This window comes from Marmota flaviventris, chromosome 14, assembly GCF_047511675.1.
Source record: "Marmota flaviventris isolate mMarFla1 chromosome 14, mMarFla1.hap1, whole genome shotgun sequence".
NCBI lineage: Eukaryota > Metazoa > Chordata > Mammalia > Rodentia > Sciuridae > Marmota > Marmota flaviventris.
Window position 1 is genome coordinate 52,977,308 of NC_092511.1, and position 16,891 is coordinate 52,994,198.

Here is a 16,891-nt window from a genome sequence, read left to right on the forward strand (position 1 = left end):
TGCCTCAGGATTTAATGAGAAAAGTATTCACTGAATCTGGATTCTGGTTGTGAAATATGGGTCCCATAATATCCCAAAATGTTCTCATTTATTCAGGGATGGATGCTAACATTTAGCAAAGGTAAATCATACTTTAAAAAAGAAAAAAAGATAAACAATAAAAGCAGCCCTTATTTCTAATTTCCTCACTCTGTTGCCAGAGAGTCTGGGCTGCTTTGTGAAGACCACGTGTCCATTTAAGTCAATGAACTCTGGAGGACACCATTCCACACACACTGCAGAGCCTCAGTGATTTCTTTGCCTGACCAATTAACCATGCTGGAGTGAATCTTTTCTCTTAGTGCCTGTACTCCTGCATGCACAACCCTGGTGTGCGAACCAGTGCCAAGGAATGAGGAAATGTGCCTATTGGGAGATCAGGTCCATGTGAAAGCTAGCCACCTTCATCTGCAGCCCTACTTTCCAGTCATCTTGATAACTGATAAATGGAGAATAAACACTCCCCCTGCTTATGGCACCTGGGTGCATGTTGAAGCCTATGTGCACCCCAGTGGACTCAGTCTCTAAAGACAAAATTGAAATTGAATGCCATCTCTGTGGTCCTCTAAATGTTCTCATGCCAAGCCTCAGAATATAAGGAAGCACAATGGATAAGGCTGATGCTAGTATAAACCCAAGGAAGGGACACATGGCTTCCAGAAAGATAGCCAATGACTCAAGAATAAAAAGGTCCAGATTTTGATGGCCATCTTGAATTACTTACAATTAAACCAGGTTGGGGGGTGGTGAATTCTAGAATGAAGTCTACACTAGTTCTGGCTTTGCTACTGAAACAGCTATACATAACTCAATGATCTTTCCTGTGCCTCACTCTTCTTATCTATAAAATGGAAATATTGGTGCCTTTATGCTTAACTCACAGTGTGATAGAGATACAATGAGACAAAGTGTACAAAGATAATATGGTCATGCTGAAATCTTACTATAAAAGGAAAGTCATGAAAGGAAGTTAAGAATTTTACTCTCCACTTTGTGTCCTTGCTCAAGTCACTCTTTACTGTGTTCCCTTTCCAGAAAATGATGTTAGGGGTACAGCTTCTATGGCAAGGTTCCTGAGTCTCAAATAACTAAATACCATATAAAGTTTTAGATTAAAAAAAAAAGTTTCATCATTAGTCATGTCAGTAACTACAAGGGGAAAAAATGCACCCCAATTGTAATATAGCTGAAGGAACCACAGCCCCAAAGGAGAAAAGGTTCAACAAATAAACCCTATGTACACTACAAAGAGGGAAACACCAAAGGTTGGCTCTGCTCTTCTCAGTGTGGTTTTCATATCACCAAACCAAAGTTAATGATGTAGCTTAAAAACTTAGAGCACAGGTCTTACAGTGTGTGTGTGTGGGGGGGGGGGATTTCAAAACAAAACTTAAAAGGATAATAGACTTTTAGAAAAGTGCAAAAATATAAATGAACAGATTTTCAAATTCTAGAACAAACATGCCCACCCAGATCAAAACAGACAACATTACCAGTATCCTACAACCCCCCTCCAGCCATGAGCAGTTCTTGCTCACACACCCTGCTCCCCACCCCCACCCCATGATCCACATGTATAAGAGCTGGGTATGCTCTAGGGCAGTTCTCAAAGTGGGGTCCTGAGGGCTGCACGGGATCTCCAGACCCTTTCAGAGGACACACAAATATTATGAAAACTCTATTTTCATAATAATTCGGAGGTATTTTGCCTTTTTCACTGTTGACATGGGGGATGGGTAGAACTGCTGGTGCCTTTGCCAGAGTAAAGGCAGGAAGGAGCCCTACAGTGACACAGTGACAGACAGTCATCACACCCTCTCCTCCACACCTACAGAACATACCAGTGTCCTACAAAATGTCCTGGGCAAGGCAAGAGAAACATTATTTTACTGATCCTCTCCCCTTGGGCACATATCTGCAGCACTGTGTGAGGAGAGGGGCGCACACACAGAGCTCTGAGTGGTGAGGCTCACGGTGCCCGGAGGAAAAGCTGTGGGAGCTTGTTTGCCATTGAGCAGACACAGCTCACACAGGGCCACTTTTGCTTGAAGACAGGACTGTGGGACCAACCATGGGTATTCAGACTCCAGGATCTGGCAGGCAGTGAGCCTATCACAGTTCCCATCCCAGTGATAAAATTCAGGCTTTCAAGTGAAAAATTAGAATTTTTGGAAAACTTGTACTGCCATTATTAGCTTGACAACAACCCAATACTTATAATGCTTTTATGATGAAATCAGTGGTAAAATTAAAGAATGTGATATTTTAATATTGTACAATGAAATATGTGAACCATGTAAAGATCACATGGTTCAGTAAACCAATATGTTCCAAGTAATCACTGTATGATATTCCTTAATCTTTCATGAGTAAAAACCTATTCAATGTATAAGGTAACAAATTAAAAGTTCATTGATGCCAGGTGTGGTGTCACATGCCTGTAATCCCAGAGACTTGGGAGGCTGAGGCAGGAGGATAGCAAGTTCCAGGCCAGCCTAGACAATTTAGCTTGTCTCAATATGAAATAAAAAAGAGCCAGGAATGTAGCTCAGTGGAAGAGTGCCCTGGGTTAAATCCCAGTACCAAAAAAAAAAAAAAAAGAAAAGAAAAGAAAAAAAAAGGTGCCTTGATGAATTTGGGTTTCATATTGCCACCAACCTCTTAGACTGCCATTTGTCAAGAGTAGAGTATAAAAGTAGAATATCCACAATTATTTGAAGAATTTATTAAAATATTCCTCCTTTTTCCAACTACATACCTGTGAAGTCAGATTTTCTTTATATTCTTCAGCCAAAACAATACATCACAACTTCTAAAACAAAAAGCAGATATGAGTACCCAGCTGTCTTCTATCAAAGGATGCTCTAGCAGTTGTGATGTATTGTTTTTAGATGAAGAATAGGCAGTAAAGACATTTGCAAAATAGTAAAACAGTATGACTATTTCACCACGGTTTTTATGTTTTGGTAAAGTTTAGTGATTTTTTTCATTAAAAAAATAATAAGTTATTTGTGCCAGAGGTGTAGCTTAAAGATAGATCACTTGCCTGGCATGTTCAAGGCCCTGGGTTTGATCCCCAGCACTCCAAAACAAAACAAAATAAAAATTTTTTTAAATTTATGTTAACATGTGATAAATATATGATATTTAAAATTGTTTTTCTATTGTTAATGTGGTAGAAATCAATAGATATAATCCATATTAATGTAAGTTCTTTGAGGTCCTCAATAATATTTAAGAATGTATAGGGGCTGGGGATGTAACTCAGTGGTACAGTGCCTGCCTGGCATGTGCAAGACCCTGGGTTCAATCTCCAGAACCACAAAATAATTAAAAATATAAGGAAAACAAGTGTAAAGTGAGATCAGGGGTCTGAGGAACTGCTGCTTCTGGGTGTGAACCCAGGAGTGAAGCTGCTGAATGGTAGGGTTATCTTTTCCCAGTTTACTAGACACTGCCAGCCTTTTTGCTCACATGTGGTACCAGTTTACGTTCCCACCAGTAGTTCTTTATATATTCGTAATATGAGCTGTCCATGATGTGTGTAATTAGTATTTTTCTTTCTTTTGGTGAATTGAAGTTCATTAATAGTAGTCAAATGGATCAATCTTTTCCTCCTTGACCAGTACTTTTTGTGTTTTGTTTGTGAAGTCCTTCCCTTTCCTAAGTATTATCTTCTAAAAGTTGCATTGTGCTGCATTTCACAGTTAGATTTGATGCACTACATGGTCATTGGTCATTTGGGATCCTGATGGGCTTCTGGCTGTCAGCAGTAAGGAATGCTACCTCTCTGTGTTGTTATGTCTCATTCAGAAGTTATTCTGCACTATCCTTACCAATTTTCTATGTGAATCTTTCAATGTAACTCTAGAGATGGAAGACTACAGATTCAAATTTTTGACAGAAGGAAAAAAAAACCCAGGGACCTCAGTTTTTCCACAGTGTCCTGGAGAGGTGAAGATATCAGCCATCCTTTCATAGCATTACCATAATCAGCAAAGTTGCACTTTGTGCTGCCATAAAAATGCTCTCAAGAATGTCATGTTGATGTTTTACTTTAAGAGAGAACTGAAAGCACTTTGGGAAATTTTCTAGATCCACAAGATTTCAGTGTTTTTCAGCAAGAGGTAAATCCAAAACTGAGGGGAGTGGGGCTGATAACATATGGCACTTGTTTTACTTTGTAAGAGTCGAGGAATTGGCTCCAGAATACCCCTCAGTAGGAAGTGCTGGCACATCCACTATGGGAACAGGAAAGGGCACTCATATCACATATTCGTCACCCTCTGAGACCCTAGCATCTTACTAGAATGTAAGATAGTTCTTCAACAAGACTCAATAAATATCCATGCCCAAATATCTTTTGAACATGAGCTTAACTGCTACATTTAATGTCTCACACAGCATTTTTCAAACTTTACATATTATCTATCAATGAGTCATGAAATCAATGAGGTAGGTTACAATTAGCATTATTTAAAGATGAACTACAATGGGATACAAAAGAAAATATCAGAATTCCTGGAACATAGTGAATATTGCTTCACAATTTTTTCCCAGTTAAATTTGTATATATGTATACCCCAATGCAAAATGTATTTCTTACTATGGGTTTCCAGCCCAACTTTTTAAAGGCACAAGAGGCTAGCATGTTGCATTGCATATACATGCTGGAGAGTTTTACCCATTTCACCATGTTTCTACATGACCCCACCTCCCTCACCCCTGTTGAATAACACAGAGAGGGACAACCGATCATATTAATCATGAGTTCCTTGCTTATGATTTGTTAATTTGGTGTCCAGGGAACATTTCAGTGACAGACGTTATATGATAAATTGCTGGTGGCTATGTTTCAAGCTACAGCATGCTTGTAATCCAGTGGATTGGAAGGCTGAGGCAGGAGGATCATAGATTCAAAGCCAGCTTAGCAACTTAGCAAGGCCCTGAGCAACTCAGTGAGATCCTGTTTCTAAATAAAATACAAAAAAAGGGGTTGGGGATATGGCTCAGTGGTTAAGCGCTGCTGGGTTAGATGATTAAGCATGTAGAAGGAGGCAGAGATGAAAGATGAAGAGAGTTCTGGCCACACTGGGGTCAGCTGCATTCTTGCCCTTCCCACAGTTTGGTGACAACTTCTTCTGAGATCCTTTATGTCTAAGTTCTCTCCCAAATTTCTTTCACAAGTTTCTGACATTTTCAATCAAATAAATATACAATGCCTGTTCTTCTCTTACAGTCTTGGGACAGAATTAATAAATTAAAAATTTCAATTCCAAGGGACAACAAATAGGTTCTTGCCCTAAAACCTACAGACGAACCCTCCACTGATCATGTAAGAGACAAAATTAATTCATAAAAAACTACAAATATAAAAAAAGATTGTTGTTGAAGATCAACTTTGATCTTCACAACTATAATGAAACAAGGGATATTTGGGGGTAAACATGGTAAGCAGAGAGAAGCAGGATCCTCAAAGTCTCTATAGCAAAGTTCATGTATGCACCATTTATAATATTTTGACCTTCTCTCTGGCCTAATTTGAAGCCAGTGAGATACACTTTGTTTGGCCAAAAGGTACTGCACAGACCTTTGTCAAAGGAGTGTCTTTCTTTTTAAGTTAACCCCAAATCATCCCATCAAGTTCTTAGGCCCTGGAGAACTGCGCAAGGGCAGGACCACCTGATTATAATCAAGTTCTACTGCATGTGGTTCAAGGACTTGGATGCAGAAATATAAGAGAATAAAAAGATGGGTTGGCTAAAAAGTAAAAACTGGAACTCACAGAGGTAGTACAATCCAAGCCAAGAGACTAGGAAATTGAATACAGTGTTTTAAGTTAAAGAGAAACTTCTCTTCCTCTAAGACTACAACACAGCTCCTCCCATACCTGCTTTACTGGAGGCTAGTTTGTCTTTGAAACTTACAACCCAGCTGCCTTTGTGTATCTGAGCATGCCTTGCAGAATACTGCACTGAATGACCCATTTACACAATGCAGTTTGCTCAGCTTTGGAAGCAACTGTTGAGAAAGTCAAGTTTAATTTGGTGCAAGTTAGGTTTATATGGCATTCTGTGAGTGTGTGTTGGTAAGGTGATCTCTTACATATGATGACACTAATAATTATTGTGATCCATTCTGCATTCTCTCTCAATTCAACTTGATTTGGAGACTGCCCAGCTGATCATGGGTACATCCAGAAAGGCCCTCCAGGTTCTCAGCTGATCAGTGCTCATGGAAGACCATGATGCATGTGGTTTGCTCACCATTACCTCTTTGAAAATCTACTCCAAGGAGTTAAATGTTATTAGCAAAGCTTTGATAACCAGGCATGAGCAATAAATACTTTTCTCAGTTAAAACATCTAGGGATAATGCCTAAAAAGAAACCTGTGATAACAAGTTTCTCAGGGTTGTGTGGCATTATTCTAAAACTTCCAAAGTGGCCAAAATCATCACTCTTTTGTCCAAATGGGAGGCCACATAAGGACATATAAGAAAGGGTTTCTTCATTAATGTTTCCAGAGGACTGAGGCCAAATTTGTCAAATGGTAACATTCTGAGTCTTTTAAATGGCTGAACACAACCCTGGGTACATTCTCACCTGGATTAAGTCTCCCACTGGATCCTAAATGCTTGCATAGCTGGCTGCACAGGGTTTTGCACAGCATAGATTCTCAGAAATATGTTAAAAGCTCATGTCAAATTAGCTTTAGAGATGAAGCTACGACCTCTTGAAGGAGGTGTCCTTTGAAAGAACACACTGGTCTAGTCTGAGGAAGTGGGCCCTAGTTTCTGTAACTAACAGAAGTTTCACTTTCTTTATGAAGGGCTTTAACTCCAGTTTTTAAAAAAATGTATATTAAAACTCAATAATCTCTACTGTTCATTTTGCACTACCATTCTGATTCAAGGTAGGAAATAACAAGGCTCCTCTTCCTTTGTTTGATAATTAAAGTCAAAGTTAATCAAGAAGTGGCCCTTTGATGATGTGTTTGTTCTTATGGTAAACTACATGAAATGGTCACTACGGTGGTTTTTGGACTGTGGCTTTCTGTGAGAAGTAGTGACAACCAGAAAGCTAGATGCTATCAAGGGGCTGGTTCCTAGCACAGTGAAGGGAATACTGGAGCAGGACAGCTGCCCTGCACAGAAACTGTGTGCTCTTAGACAAGTCCTAACTTTAGAATTCTGGCTTATCATTTTTAAAATGGGAAAGACAATAAATACTTCACAAGGTAGTTGTGGCTGTGGGTGCTGAACAGGATAATGCTCATTAGGGCAATTAGAAATACAATGCTCCATACAAATCAAGGTGCTAAGATTATTTGTAACCATCCTGCCCCAGAGGTATTTTTCAACCAACTCTGAAATGTTAAAATAAAAAGCTAGTGCTTTCATGAAGAATTCAAATTAAAATCCAACTTTGTTTTCTGCTCTTACTACATCCACTGTGGAATGGATAGCAAGATAGTTTGCCAATCAAAGCCCAACCTGTCTCTCTCTCTCTGCCCTCGCCCTGGCTTCAATAGCCAGCCTCTGACCTCCGCCCTTACGACTATTTGTTCACAATTACAAACAACCTCACAGGAGGCTGAGAAAGTCCACTGCTGTAAGATGATAAGGGGAGACCCTTGGGGGAATCTTTTCTTTTTCTTTTTAACTTTAACTGGTTGGAGAGAACCGCGGCTGCCATTCCTGTAAGCAGTGAGTGTGGGCTCCCGAGGCCAGGGGTGGGGAAGAGCAAGGGCTGCTTTCTGCACTGCATTCCTCGGCAGGCGCTGGCTGCACGAGCAGCTCACTGCACGGCCACTCCCTTCAGAGGCAGCTCCCTGCGCAGCCTGCACGGCGCGCTGCACGGGCCACTCGGTTCTGCTCCCGCGGCAACCCCAGAGTTGGAGACCTTCGCGGCAGAGCAGAAGTGAGAGGCTTTGGCTGGCAGCTGTTACGTGCTCCTTTTTCTTTGTCACCGAAAGAAGCGAAAGACGGTGACAAGGCAGAGACTTGTTTTCTTTGTTGCCGCAGGTTTCATGCACTTCACCTCTATTCCCTCAGCCTGCTATAATTTTTAAAAACTGGTAGTACAATCTTTTGAAGGCAAAACTTTTCTTCCATTTAATGAACTAAAAAGCAAAACAGGGCTGTGGCTGTGGCTCAGCGGTAGCGCACTTGCCTGGCTGGCATATGTGAGGCACTGAGTTCGATTCTCAGCATTACAACTACAAAAAAAAAAAAAAATTAAAGCAAAACATACATCCTTTTGTTTCAAGTTATTCAATAAAGTTTATTTTTCCCCCACCCAAATGTACTTATTTCTCAGGTATAGTTTAGTCAAGTATTATATAGATGCTAGTATATTGAGATTGCTAATATAGTTAACTTATGATCATCATGTTTTTATTTCAAATTCCTTTTAGAGTGCCTACTATGTGCCAGAGTGCACTTCTTAAAAGCAGTTTATTTGGGGAGAGGGGTACACTCAGTAGTAGAGCTTCCCTGGCAAGTACAGGACCTAGGGCTCAAGGTTACAGCCACTGCACAGAATAAAATAAAACAAAAAGTTTCCTTTTGGGGGCTGGGTTGTGGCTCACTGGTTGAGTGTTTGCCTCACATGTGTGAAGCTCTGGGTTCAATTCTCAGCACCACATATAAATAAAAGTTCCGTCAACACTAAAAAAAATATTTTTAAAAAGTTTCATTTTTAAAAATTATATTTGCTTTTTTAATGTATAGAATTTTATTTTTTAAATATTTCATGTCCGAAGAAAACTAAAATAAATATTAATTTGCATACTCTAAACATATGCCTCAAAATTAGGTAAGCTTGTTGGGAGTCTGGAGCTTTCAGCAAAGAAGTTAAGGTCCATGTAATTTACTGTGGTCAATCCACAGGAACCTAAACACCTTTGCTGCCTAATAGTTTTTTGTTTGTTTGTTTTGTTTTAGCAGCACTGGGGACCAAACCCAGGACCTCGAACATGCTAAGCAAATACTCTCTATCACTGAGCTACATGTCCAGCTCCTTCTGCCTATTCTTAATATCACCTTGAAAAATTAACTCACGAGTCACAAACAGAAAACCAAGCATTACCTGCAACCTGAAGTATTCCCAAACCATACATGCAGCTATATAAAACCTAGAAGGTAATTGTTCTTTTTTTTCACGTTTTGTAACTGCCTGAAAATGAGCCAGAAGTGGGCATTTGAGAAAGACAACTATTTTATAAAACGAACTAGTTTAGTTTAATTAGTAGCTCTTCAACTCTCTTCCCTCTCCCCCAACAAAGTTCTGGTTTCTAACAAATGAAACAGTCCTTTCATGTTGGTTTTGTCTCCTCCAGTTAACAACAATAATTCAATCATCCATCCTCTCAATTTTATGTAGCTTTCACAAGCCAAATGAGCAGCAGGATCATCTTGTTAATAAATCTTCCCAATTAAGCTCATAAGTGTAGATTTAATGCTAGATGTTTCCAAAGACTCTCAGAGGCAGGGAAGTGGAGTGTCTCATTGTCTAGGAGATCCCCATGCAGCAAGACTATCTGATTTTAAGGCACAGATGTCTTGAATGGAAAAAAAAAAAAAAACTCATAAATCATCATCCTACACAGTTTAGATGGGAGAGGGAGTAACAGAACAGAACAATTAATAATTACTATTCTAAAGAAGTTATTTAACAGTGAAGAGAGAGACAAGACAGGGATTGGAAGGCCTAAATTTCAGTCACTCCACTGCCACTACTGACTTTTTAATTCCCTGGACTTGGGTTGGCACATTTTTAAAATAGAAATGACTTCATTTCTCTTGCTTATCACACAGGTTTGTTGTTCAGATTACATATGAAAATGCAGGGATAAGTACTGTACTTTAAAAACAGTCTTAAAGGGCCACCCTAGTATTTCCGACATTAACAAATTTCTCTGCACTGCATTTACTCAAGTGTGACAAAAGATGATCAAAGCCAGGCCTTCCACAGTTCTGCCAATTGAGAATCTCTGAAGTGGGTCCACTATCACCACTGCCTGAGGTGATGTTAGGCTGTTGTTTGCAAGAGGAGAAAGGCTGCCAATTTCCACTGAGCCCAGGACCATAGGAGCTAGCCTCCTGTGGCTGCATGTGAGCAAGAATGAACTCTTTCTGTGCGGTGTGTGGGTACAAGCACTCGTTCACATGCGGAGGGCAGTAGAACAATAGAACTGCTTGGAATAGAGGTGAAGTGCATTCACTCCGATTCTTACAGTTTCACTAAGAAGAATGTACAAAATTGACCAAAATGCAACTTTCACTTTTGTTAATTTGAAGTGGGGGAAAGGGACTGTCACTCTCAAAAATTTCATCCTCAGTCTGATTTTGAAAAAGGGTTTTGAAAGCAGAACAGTCAATTCTTCTAGTTTTTACAGAGTGCTCCTTACATTCTCTATCAACATTCACTAGTGAAAAGAACTGAGGACAACATATTCCAAACATAAATTATATTCAGATGTAGTGATCACATTTTATAAGAACAACACATTTTAAGAGTGATTGGAGTTGTTTCTACCTATAAATTCAGAAAGTACTCACACAAGTATTACTCTAGCTAAATCCACCTTGGGGAGAGATTTTGTTACATTTATTATTATAAAGGAAAAAAATTTGGCTTATTAAAATCTGACCATTCATGAAATTTCCTGGCAGAAAGCAACTTGTTAAATCAAATTTAGAAGGGCAAAAAGAAAATAGGGGCTGCATTCATTATAATCTTCCTCCAACTATCCACCACCTTCTGGGACAGCAGTCAGATCAGGAATAATATGGGAGCAGATCATGTTTATAACTGGCAATGAAACTTTACTTCAGACAATAAATCTAGTGTAAATCCTAACATTGGAACACTGAAGAAGAGATGCGGGAAATATTTTTGGCACCTGAAAATTGTTTTCTTTGGTCCTGTAAGGGTAGCTGAAAAGGAGAGAAACTGACTCAGTAATAAAATGAAGCCAAGGAAGGATCCCCAGTCTGCTTTGGCTCTGCGACTGATTACAGCATACACCCAGGTCAAATACTTAGCTGAGACGTGCCTTGTTCTCAGTATCTGAGAAATGGGAATGATAACAACAAATATCATCTTCTAATTTTTAGGAGAACATAAGAAAAAAGAAGCAGCTAACAAGTGAAAGTTTTATTCAACATTATAAGACAGGAATTAGAAAAGAACAGAAACAGAGGCTGGAGATCCAGCCTGCTATTGGCCAACTCCTCTGAGAGCTGGGGAGGAAAACGTGCTAAACAAGTAGGAAGTGTTATTAGCACTTCCTTCATTTTATAGTCAGACACAATAGTAGCACAAAAAATATGGCACCAGTTCAATTTTTCCAAGGTCGGTTCCAGCAAGTAGTATTAGCCACATATTCTTAAACACCTCAAGAAATCGGAAGGGCCATCCCTGGGCTCCTCCTTAATATGAATGCCAAGAAAGAATGCCAAAAACCTTTGTAGAAAAATATGGACATGTTTTAGATTTGCAAGTGGCTGTTACCAGCTTCGTGTGGTAAAGGACAGAGCAACAATGACAACATGGTGACAAGAGCATTAAGAATCCATGGTCAGGGAGGTTTCAAATGCACCGAATTTTCATTGAATCAACAAAGCAATGATTATAGAGCAGAGCTTCCACACATCCTGAGCAGGTACAAAGTTCATGAACTTTGTCTTTAAAAGGAATAAAATTTGGCCTGAAGTAAAGCAGTCAACTTGCCAGAGGAGGCAATCAGCTGGAGGAATGGTAAGAGAAACCAAATTGATAGTAATCCTCATTCTTAATATTTTAATAAAAACTTACTTAAAATTCTAAAATTGAAGGGCTGGAGATTGGGGATGCAGCTTGGTGGTAGAGCACCTCTGGATTCAATCCCCGGTACAAGAGAAGAAAAAAAAAATCTGTAAGAAAAAAAAAAAAACTCTAGAATTGACCACTTAGATTTTATTTTTGTTGACTTTTCTGTTTGTCAAATTGACAGGATTACTACAAAGCAATTACAAACTCACACAGAGAAAATAGGGCACGTGAAGAGTAGAAATTTATAACTGCATTGACCAAGTGCCTGAGTCTCCACTTGACACCTTCTGGCTAAGCTGCTGCACTCCAGTATACCAAAATATCATCTGCTCTACAGCATGCTATTTAGAAAAGTCATAATACGCTTACTCACTGCACATTTGCTACATAAATGGCCTCTTCGGGAGCACAAAGGGTTCCAGGGACTCACTGCACTAACACTCACAGGTGACTATGAGCATTAAATCATTCCAACTTCAAAGACCCACCTAATAAAAGAAGACTCAGTTCCATTTCAGTAGCTGACTGAACAGGACAGAACTTCTTTTTGCCAAAAACTTTTTTCTAGTCATAAAAAAATATATATTTCTCATCACATAATGGTACATACTGGGTTTGCACTGATACCTGCTCAGAGTTAAAGGATAAGCATTTCAACGTGCATCTAATTTTGTATTCCTAAGTAAGAGGCAGGGATAGTGCTCGCTGGAAGGTACACAACTTAGGCTGAAAAACAACTCAAAAGCTTTCAAGAGAGAAATTCTCACACAGACAACGCCTGTAAGTATACAAATGACTAACGTATAATGAAGCAGAAGAATAAAAAAAAAAGACCTCTATTTTGAGAAATAGGAAATTTATTTATTTTATTTTATTTTCTGGGCACAGTAGCATGTACTATAGTTTTAGCTACTCAGGACTCTAAGGCAAAAGGATCACTTGAGCCCCAGAGTTCCAGGTCAGGCTGGGCAACATAGTAAGAGCCCCATCTTAAAAAATAATTTTTTAAAATCTTATTTGTATAAGCATTCCATAATAAAATCTACAGTTTCTCAGAAGGATGTGAAGCCCAGGTCACCAGAACAGCCATCAAAGGTCATATGAAATGATGTAGATTACACAAAATGCAGTGGTAACAAACACCTCTCCTAGAACACCCCAGTACAAATTCTTGCCCATCCTTTATTCATCATCCTGTATGAGCAAAACAGAAAAAAAGAGTGGTCAAATGCCTTCTTCTTTTATTATCTGGGCCTCATGCACGCATGCTAAGTATACACTCTACCACGAGCTGTATTCTCAGCCCTGCAAGTGACTTTATAGCTGTTAGTAATCCTAAATTAGCCCATAGAAAAGGCTTCATTTTTTTTATCATACCGTTCTTTATGCATAAACACTACAAGATATAATAAATTATAAAAAGTATAAAATATAAAAAAATCATGTCAATCTAGTGTACTTACCACTCAGTGGCAACATGTGAAGTTAGTTGAAATGGAATACAACAGAGATAAGAAGACAGAATTGCCTTTATCTTCATGCTAAGGTAGGAGGCACAGATCTGTGACGTGGTCTCCAGTAAAGCTAAATTTATATCTAGGCACTTCAACAAATTACAGACATATTTTCTGACAATCAAGTTTCTCAAACATACCACAATTCCAATAATATCCTCAAACTAGCCTTTGTTTTGGGCCAGCTGCAAATTAATTTAAAAACAAAAAAAGCATTCTCAAAACTCAAGTGCCAGTAACATAACACGCACTGAGGATGCACATACTGAATGGCAAAATGCTTAATATGGCAAAATGGAACTGTAGCCCTAAAATTTCACCAGGCTATTTGGATCTTGCAGAAACAGTAACAAATAATATTCTCCAAATATAATCCTTTTTCCAAATACTATTTTTTTTTTTTTGGTATCGGGGATTGAACTCAGGGGTGCTTAACCACAAAGTTACATCTCCATCACTTATTTTGTATTTTATTTAGAGATGGGTTCTCCCTGATTTGCTTAGGGCCTTGCTAAGTTGTTGAGGCTGGCTTTGAACTCATTGTTCTTCTGTCTCAGTCTCCTAAACTGATGGAATTATAGGCGTGTGCCACCATGCCCCACTCTTTTTCAAATACTTTTTAAAGATAATGTAAAAAAATATTTTTCTTAGCTAGTTAACAGTTTTTCATTAGTCACACTAAGATTTTCAACCAAAGTGAGAACTCCTTGAAGAAAAATGAAAACAATGAAAGACCTGGGACAAAAGCAGTTTTTCCTTAGAATCCACTTCACACAATTTATGGCAGTAGACCTTGCCCACAAGAAGCTCAAAGGTAGAATTGAGAAATGACAAAATTAAGAAAAAAGCAAAGCTGGATTGAGGGTGTGGCTCAGTCACAGAGTACTTGCCTAGCATGTGCAAGGTTCTGGGTTCCATCCCCAGCATGGCAATCCAACAAACAAAAAGCCTGAGGTAGTCATTCAGACCTGTAATCCCAGCTGCTCAGGAGGCTGAGACAGGAGAATCACAAGTTCAAGGGAAATCTGAGCAACCCTGTCTCAAAATGAAATTCTAATAAAGGATTGGGGGGGGGGGCGGGTAGCTCAGTGGCAGAGTGCTTGCCTAGCATGTGCATGGCCCTGGATTCAATCCCTCTTTAAGAAGAAAAAGGGAGGAGGAGGGGGGAGGAGGGGGAGGGGGGGGGAGGAGGAGGAGGAGGGGGGGGGAGGAGGAGGAGGAGGAGGAGGAGGAAAGCAAAGACAAAGCCCTGACAAGTACTTATCATTAAAGTCTTCCATAATAAGAGGCAGAAAATACACTCTTTAACTCTTTGTTGCTGTCCAACCCAGTGTCATTTAGACCTGTGTTACATTCTCTCATGTGGATTAAGAAGTGGGGCAAGAAGCACACTCAAAATATTTTTCAAAAGGGAGGAAGAAAGAAGTTGAGTCACTTCAACTGCTTAGACTTGACTGGTTCTTACCTGCTTGACTGTCTAAAGACAGGAATACAACCTGATCCAAGTACTAAGCCCAGCAATCATACGGTCAACCGTGTGGCTATGAACAAATGTTTCCTACATATGCCTTTCACATCACGGCAAAGCTAGCCTCATTCTAGTTAGGAAATTAAATCTAACTTTGAGCTTTTGGATCTCAATCCTTGCTTTTTTTTTTCCCCCTCATTTCTTTTTTTAACACTGGGGAGTGGAAATAAAAATAAAATCCGGTTATTAAATGGGGAAACAACAGCCATTTCACTTTTCATTTCAACTTCTGAGCCACTGGTAGCAAGCCTTAGCTAAACAGTGAAAGCATTTGTTACATAGCAAAGGGAATCTTGCCCACAAAACTTTTTTGCAAGGCACTAAAATTAAAAAGCTACCCAAATGAAACAAAGCTTTGCAAGTTAAAAATCATATTTCATCCTTCTTAAAAGTAACTAATAGCACTTCAAGGACATGCAATACAAATTTCAAACTTTTTTCCTCTCAAAACTCCAGGACTTTTTAAGTAAAATTATAGCCAAAATGTCCCTTCTTGGCTTCTTTCATTAAAATCACAATTTATTTCAGAGTTTTTCTTTCATTGTGCTGCTTTATAGTTTAACATATATAAAACCTTCATTTGAGACACATAAGAAACATCAACACACACTTAAAAACATTCCTCTGGTGAATCGATTCATGCCAACAGAGCTTTGAATTATGGCTGGAATCATTCAAAATCTGAGTATTTTCAGTGTTCACAGACCTTAACAGATCCATAGACACTTCATCAATACTAAATCTAAAAATTAAAGACAAAGTGAAAATAACTGTAACTGAAGAGGGACAAGCCAGGGTTCGGCATCTTCCAAGCCAAGAGAGGCACCAGGCTTTTCACTCTTCTACTCCCTGGCCATGGAGGGCTGCAGGAACTAAACTTAAGGTATCCAGAAGGATCCTCAAGAGGGATCTTATTGTTTTGGAAGAAAATTTGAAAAAAAAAAAGGCAGGGGAGTTTGTCCCTTGTAATTGGGTTGTGACAATTTTGAAGGATATCACAGGTGTTCCAGGAGTAGTTAGAAATACCACAGGGGGCAAAATCTGACAATCCACTTTACCTATTTTGAAAAGGGCAAGCCTGAACAAAGACCCTCCCTTGTTCACACATTCTAGAAAACATGTCTTGGGAAGATGACTCTCTTTCAGTGAGTGTGAGGGGGTTCAAGACCAAACAATTCAAAAAAGACTCACGGAATATTAGACACAATTGTTTTTAGAAAGGAAGTTCTGGAGAAAGCAGTGCAGCTAAACTATATTAATAAGCCTGGACTTCCCTAAAATATCAAAGACCTGGTTGATCCTGACAGATAAGCTACTTACTTATATTTCAAATACCATTCTGTTTTGCTGATTTTATCATGGGTTGTGGTGCTTTATTTTTAAATAAAGAGGGGGAATCTATTAAGTCTGCTGTTTTTGTGGATAGTAAAATTGGAGAGATTTCTGCTCCCACTTGATTCGATAAATATGTACACACTGTTGACAGTTTCCCTTCCCTGCTTTGGAATAATATATTACCAAGCTGAAATACACCAGAAAAAATAAGATGGGCCAAGATAGGTTAATGGAAGGTATCAGACCAATCTGCAAACAAAGTTCACATAAAATGCTGTGCCCTAGATGCTAAGGGGAGAAGACAAGTAAGAGACCTTTCAGGAAGAGTCATTTACAGGTGGTTATAGTATAGAGTGTGGCAGATGTGTCAAAGGAAGATGGAATTTTCTATAAGATGGAAAGGAGATAAGAAAGAATAAGAACATTTATTAAACATCAGCTTTATTTTTTCATGTTACCTATTTTACATTAGTATAGTCACAGAGATAGATATCACTGTTCCTACTTTATAGCAAAGAAAACAGGATTTTTTTTTTTGGGGGGGGGGTAGTACCAGAGATTGAACTCAGGGGCACTCGGTTACCAAGCCACATCCCCAAGCCCTATTTTGTATTTTATTTAGAGGTAGGGTCTCTCTGAGTTACTTAGCACCTTGCTT

General features: G+C 39.1%; 1 protein-coding gene across 3 annotated transcripts in view; it reads right to left on the reverse strand.

Moving 5' to 3' along the window:
* Sertad2 (SERTA domain containing 2) overlaps nt 1-16,891 on the reverse strand; it is a 154,980-nt gene that overhangs the window by 125,603 nt on the left and 12,486 nt on the right. Inside the window, exons 1-2 of one of the 3 annotated variants that reach the window (XR_011704350.1) lie at nt 11,860-11,947; nt 8,178-8,257 (exon numbers count right to left, since the gene is read on the reverse strand). The exons of the other annotated variants lie outside the window; for them this stretch is intronic. The gene's annotated coding sequence lies outside the window, so the exon portion shown is untranslated. Of the gene's footprint in view, nt 1-8,177; nt 8,258-11,859; nt 11,948-16,891 lie in introns of those variants that run through there. 3 annotated transcript variants of the gene reach the window in all.